Raw genomic sequence first — 7,500 nt, 5'->3', positions numbered from 1 at the left:
TTTTGTAGATGACACAGTTGGATTGGGCAAATCATGAAAGGTTCGAAGAGAGGAAGTAGGAATGTAGCATTATAAAATGATGGCGAGTAAAACTAAGAAACTAAGATAATGTTCAATGAAAATGTAGAGAGAGTTATGGACGAATCTCTAGAGATTGCTAATCAATATTCATACCTAGTACAGACAGTAAGTGTTTCACCAAGACACGAGACGAAAATCAAAGAAACTATAAGCTTGGAAATGAGAGCTTTTGTTATACAAGATTAGATTATGAAGAAAATAATAAGACTTAAGGAAAAAAAAGAAAAAAAATCTTGAGATAGTCCTACCAATTTAAAGTTAAACATCAGATACTTGGAACATTATTAAAGCCTTCGAACATAAGCTAGTTACAACTCGGAGACCTATGAAAAGAATAATGATGGAGTAACACTTAAAGATAGAAAAAGAGCATCATAGATACGCGAGCAAACTAAAGTAGAGGATATTCTAACAACATGTAAGAAAAAGAAATAGACGTAGGCAGGACATATATTGACAATGACAGATAGCATATAGAAATTAAAGATAACAGTATGGATACCTAAATATTACAAAAGAATCGGGGGAAGGAAGAAAAGACAGTGGATTGACGAGCTAAGAAAGTTTCCGGTTGTTGACTAGCATTGAAAGGCCACGAAAGACGCATTCAGGACAAGCCTTCGGTCTTTCAGTGGACTAGTAGCGGCTGATTGTAATGACTGTGATGATGATGACATATATATATATATATATATATATATATATATATATATATATATATATATATATATATATATATATATATATATATATATATATATATATATATACATATAAATGTATATATATATATATATATATATATATATATATGTAAATGTATACATATATATATATATATATATATATATATATATATATATATTATATATATATATATATATATATATATATATATATACATATATATATATATATATATATATATATATATATATGTGTGTGTGTGTGTGTGTGTGTCTGTGTGTCTGTGTATATATATAAATATATTGATATATATATGTATGTTGTATGTATGTATATATACATTTGTATATATATATATATATATATATATATATATATATATATATATATATATATATATATATATATATATATATATATATATAATATATATATATATATATATATATATTTATATTTATATGTATATATATATATATATATATATATATATATATATATATACATATATATATGTATATATATATATATATATATATATATATATATATATATATATATATATATATATATATATATATAAACACACACAGGGGGAAATTTAAGAACTGAAAATATTTTTCCCTTCACGCTACATAATATTCTTTCCACAAAAGATAAAAAGGTTAGATTGATCCACTAAAACTATGTCCAACATTTTAAGCATATGTTATTTATTTAGTCAAATTATTTCACACATGTAGACAAACTTTTTCCAAGATTAATTTTTAAGATTATTACAAATATCACAATAAAGAATAGACATGATCTGATGTACTGTATACCTAAAAAATTATGAAAACATTTTAATGCAGTAACATTCCATAAACTTTCCAAGAATGATGAATAAAACACGGGCTATATCTGTCTTAGGCGTGCTAGGACAATTCATATTAGGACAACTCATACCCGGACAACTGATATCGGACAATTCCTACCAGGACAATTGATACCAGATTCAATTTGTTTTATTAAGAGGAATTACTTAAAATGGTAATTATGGAATTGAAAATTATGAAATATAAAAAAGGGAAATGGCAACATGTAAGAAAAATGTTCAAAAGTTTTTATCAATTACAAGCTGTTGGAATACTAAAATAAAAACTAGAAACATTGAAACTTATTGCAATATTGACACTGTTTTTAGGAAAGAAATTTTCTGTCAAGAGTCATACGGTTTCCAATAATCTTAAAAGTTGCGTCTGGCAGTATTTATAAACCTTCTATGAATTTATATCCACTTCATGGTCAAAATCTAGTTTCTTCTTTTGTTCCAAAACAGCCACTTGATCAACTTTAGATAATTGGATGTGGGCATGAAAATGAAATTTGTAAGACATTATAAAATCCTTTAAGGCAATTATTATTCCTAGTGGTACCAGCTGAACGACTCTCCGAAACATTCCATACATTAATTGAAAATATGGAGCCAGTCGTCTCTCCTCTTTCTTTCTCTTTTGGGTCCGATATATGTCACCTCAAATAGGACTCAAGCTCCCTTGGCAAATTATCGCTATCGGATAATTCTTCGAACACATCACAGACATCAACCCCTGATTAAAATAAAAGCAAGTGTTGGGAACCATTTAATCTTTAGACGAAATGTTTCATTTGTATTATATTGAGCCTTGAAATTTAGTTCAGCAATTTTCAGGTAGAGGCTTTGTGAAAATTGATATACACAAACTTAGGAAATCTTGAAATGAGGCTATGCATGAGGGCTTTTTCAAAGTACATCATATTTTCAGGCTGAATTCCCGGGAGAAGAGTATTTAACTAAGAAAACAAGAGATCATACGCTTCTTCTTGTTTTTGGGTAATAATGCAAATACACGAGGTACACTGAAATTACCAATTTGAATGCGGATAGTTTACAACGGATTTATAAAGGAAGTGCAAGCTTTGAATGTACCATCACCCCCCCTCCCCCCATTAGGATATTTAGATCATCAAGTTTTGATGAAGCAAATATTAATACTCTTTCCTCATCTTATACACCCGAATTATCTATCTAATTCTGAAGTAGCTGGCAAAGCAGCCATTGCAGCATCCTACAAAGAACATTTTTTAGCAATCACAGACGTTGCCGTCTTGTTTGGTGACAAGACTTTGTCTTTTATAGAAGAGAGTACGATTCTTTCTTTCAATTTTGAAACATAAGCATTATGTTAGGGTTTTCCCCTTGAAGATACAATTTCTAACGACTCCATCGTTTGTACACGAGCTCTCCACTCCTTTGCTTCACATAGCAATATTTTTCTTGATTTATTTGCAGTCTGTCTGTGAAAATTATATACATAGTAGTTATCGTCCACTACCTTCTTAGATCCTCTGAGAATGTCAACAGATACAAAACAAAATGGTATCGAGTGTCGTCTTTCTTAGTTAATGATTCCCAAAAGCCTTTTGACCGGTAATTCCATAGAATGATTATCGAAAAGCCAATGACGGCTTTCAAGAGCAATTCCCAGATGTGCTGTATAGTTAAATATATAGAATACTTGTTTGAAAGGCAATGAAACCCCTTTTAAGTAGTTTTTTTTTTTATAAATAATGCTTTTCGATAGTTTATAACTGTTGGGAGATATATCTGTCAAATATTTTTTGCAAAAACCATATAAATAAATGAATCAATAAACCAGTAAATATATTCATATATAAACTTTATTATTTTGTACTTCCCACTTATTTTTAATATTTGATCATTTTTTATTCCACAATTGTCTTTCTTAGCAATACTTCGTAAGAAATAAATTAAATTTAGTGTGAGTTGTCCTGATATCAGTTGTTCTATGTATCAACTGTCTGGGTATGAATTGTCCGATAACATTTTTCAGGGTATGTGTTGTCCTGTTATGATTTGTCCTAGAACAATGTCTGAGGATATGAAAATTCATGATGTTTCTTTCTCTACTCTTAACGGTAACATAGTTAAGGATCTCAGATAATCTAAGATGCTAAATAAATTCCCAAAATTGTATACAGTAGAATAGCTCAATAGATCATTACAAATCATATAATGATGTGCGTCAAGATGCTAAATTTCTCTGATTTTCAAAGAAGGCACTTTACGGTATATAAGGAATCTATTAGCTGTAAGTTAGGGGATAACCGATACATAAATCAGAATCAGGTATATTTACATCAGTATTTTATGACGTAAAAAACCTTTAAGGAAAGTGGTGAGGTAAAGGAAAGAGGGTGAGATAGGGTTAATCCCTCCACCCAGGAGGGACTTGATACTTAATTATTAAGATCGGATCTCCGTAGCAGCCTCTGTCAACAGGGTCCAGGCCTCCATGAATCAAAAGGACATTGGAAGTAAAACACACAATCTTTTTAGTGCCTTGCTGAGATGGCATTGGTTGGTCGTTATAAAGAAAACCAATTTAGCTTTCTCCTTTAATCTTTATAGCTTGCCTAGATTGTTGTTTACCTCGTACGGAAAGTTAAACTATGGCTATAGTACAACATCCTTGTTCGTGCTGACAGACATCTTGGGAAAATGGGGAAAAAAATACGAAAAACTGACAAAAGAGGAAGGGGGTTTTGGATTAAAATAACTATTAAAAGGGGAGGATGGGGATGTTTAAAAACTATGGTCAATAGCAATAAAATCAAGAATTACAACAACATATAGAATTCCTATGTTAGGGTGATTGGCCATATTACTGAGGATCTGTTTGATAAAAATCATTAGATAGTATTAACGACAACAAAATATTTTTTCTTTCACTTTGGGCTGTTTGATTTGAATCATGCTTTTGATAAATTCAAGTTTCACATTTGTTTCCTATTTATATATATATATGCATTTATTTTTCCAAGTACACAATGAAGTATAAACTGCATACCTTTTTTTTTATTTTAGGAATTTTATTATACGTGAATAAAATTACCCTTTTTTCTATTATATTATTCTGTCATATATAAAGAATTTTTAAATGGTAAAATATTATGATATTTAACACTCTAATTAGAATATACATATATATACGTTTATATATATATATATATATATATATATATATATATATATATATATATATATATATATATTTATACATACATCTATATATATATATATATATATATATATATATATATATATATATATATATATATATATTATATATATATATATATATATATATATATATATATATATATATATATATATATATATATATATGTATATGTACATATATATATATATATATATATATATATATATATATACATATACATATATATATATAATATATATATATATATATATATATATATATATATATATATATATATATATATATATATATATATATATATATATATATATATATATATATATATATATATATATATATATATATATATATATATATTATATATATATATATATATATATGTATATATATATATATATATATATTTATATATATATATATGTATATATATATATATATATATATATATATATATATATATATATATATATATATATATATATATTATATATATGTATATACAGTATATACAGTATATATATCAACTTCTTTTTTTCATTTTACTTTCCTGACTATTCTTACTCCTGGTCTCAATACTCTCATCTTACAGACACATTCGGAGTCGTCTACCAAATACTGTAGTTTTCTATATTCATATATTACTTTGAAACCAATGGTTTTGGATGATACCATCTTCACAAATCTCAGTTAGAGTAATATTTTTATGTTTTTATTGAATGAACTTTACATCAATAATCTTATGTCCGAGATGAATAACATATATAAACCTATTCATTTATATCAGTAAGGATTAAATTGTATATTTTCCATAAAGAGAATACGTATTTAATAGTGGCCTTCTTAACAACAAATAAATTTGGTTTTATAACACAAATATTTTCTAAAAGAAAAAAAAAATATAGGTCTCATATGACTAATACGAACCTATGGTCTCAATTTAAAAAAAAAAAAAAAAAATAACTTACCAAATTCACTAATTCTCATTTATTAGTTTTATGGATACATCTCTGCATATTTCTTCTTATGGATAATTCTCTCTAATTGGCTATCAGTCTCTCCCCACCTTCCAAATATTCTTCATAATCATGGATAATTTAAATATTTTTTGAAACTCTATTTATTGGGTGATTATGAAATGGGCCTAATGTGAAATTAAAAGATGAAATTATTGCAAGGAATAATCCTAATTATCAATTTTAATATTACTTAAATTGACTTCATCCTCCCACTTAACTTTCGCATAATTAGAATGTTTCTGCAAAGTGTAGCTGTCACTGACCAAACTTAGACGAAATGAATAAAAAGACCCTTTTAATTATGTTCATGTTTTACATGCGTTTGTCAACTTGATTAAATTCGATCTTTTTCCATATTTTTTTTCTGTTTTACTTTTTGTCTTTTAAGCTTCTTTCAACTGTCAGCACTATTCCTAAGTGCCTTATTATTCTTATGAGTGATTGATGTTCAGAGACTTAAAAGTGCACCCTATTGTTCAAATGTTTTATATTACCTGGTTCATATTTGCTCTTAAATCACCATCATCATATCTTGTGGAGCCAATACTGTATCCATCGCTTGGCCGATTCAGTGGAGTTAAGGTCTTGATCTGTAAAGTTGGTTCCCAGCTCACATTAACAAAACATGTGTTGCATTATTTGCACTAAATAGCCACACTGACACTCATGAAAGTCTCCATTTATAGGTATTGCTTCTAGTCTTACTCACTCTGGTCCTTGCTCCTTAGTCTTTTCTTGCGAGTGTTGTTCACTTGGGAGTTGTTTATTTGGGCTCTGGGGGACAGCATTTGGTGGGTAGTGGTTCCATTCACTCTGCTTTTCACATCTATGTTGAGCTGGATGCTCAGTATCTCAACCATGAAAGGTCATATAGCACTTTCAGGGGCTAAGACTTCTGGCTGCTACCCTATCGCCAAAAGAGTCGTGTCTCCTGACATTTTCTTGATTATACTTCTGCAACTTGGCATGGATGTTTCTACGGATGTGTGACATCTATGGCAAGAAAGAGAAGCATAGCCAAGAAAATAATAAACATGAGTCTAAGGTCTTTTCAGTAAAGTTTGACTCAAGATTATTATTTGAATATAAATTTTTGTTTTTACGCAGGCAGACAAGAAAAGGATCAGGTTTACAAAAGTCATCTTAATTTTTCAAATGTACTCTATACCCAGTATTTTTTTTAATGTATGGAAATTGATAGACATGAGTTCAGTAATATCGTATGAAAAAGATTACACTTCAAGGTAATTGTTGGAATATTTTTTTTTTCATTGCATGAAGAAAAGAATGAAACTGTTTTATTCGCGAATTAAAAATGCCCTCTAATCAAATGGACAAAACCCAAAAGGAATTCCAGATGTGGAGGATTAATTTTTGTTTTTATTTTCATTCATTTTTTGTTTGCCAAATCCAGAGAGAGAGAGAGAGAGAGAGAGAGAGAGAGAGAGAGAGAGAGAGAGAGAGAGAGAGAGAGAGAGAGAGAGAGAGAGAGAGTATTAATTGTTTGATGTGAGAAATACTGTTGGTATAAATGAGACTGTTTATTTATGTTTTACTAGGTTAGGACATTGGTGCATGTCTTGGGTAAATGCTTATTTTGATTTGACTGCAGCCAGAGCCACTTGTGTGAATGCTGGACTATTATCATT

The sequence above is a fragment of the Palaemon carinicauda genome, chromosome 4 (assembly GCF_036898095.1).
Source record: "Palaemon carinicauda isolate YSFRI2023 chromosome 4, ASM3689809v2, whole genome shotgun sequence".
NCBI lineage: Eukaryota > Metazoa > Arthropoda > Malacostraca > Decapoda > Palaemonidae > Palaemon > Palaemon carinicauda.
Note: the sequence above shows the minus strand (reverse complement) of the source record.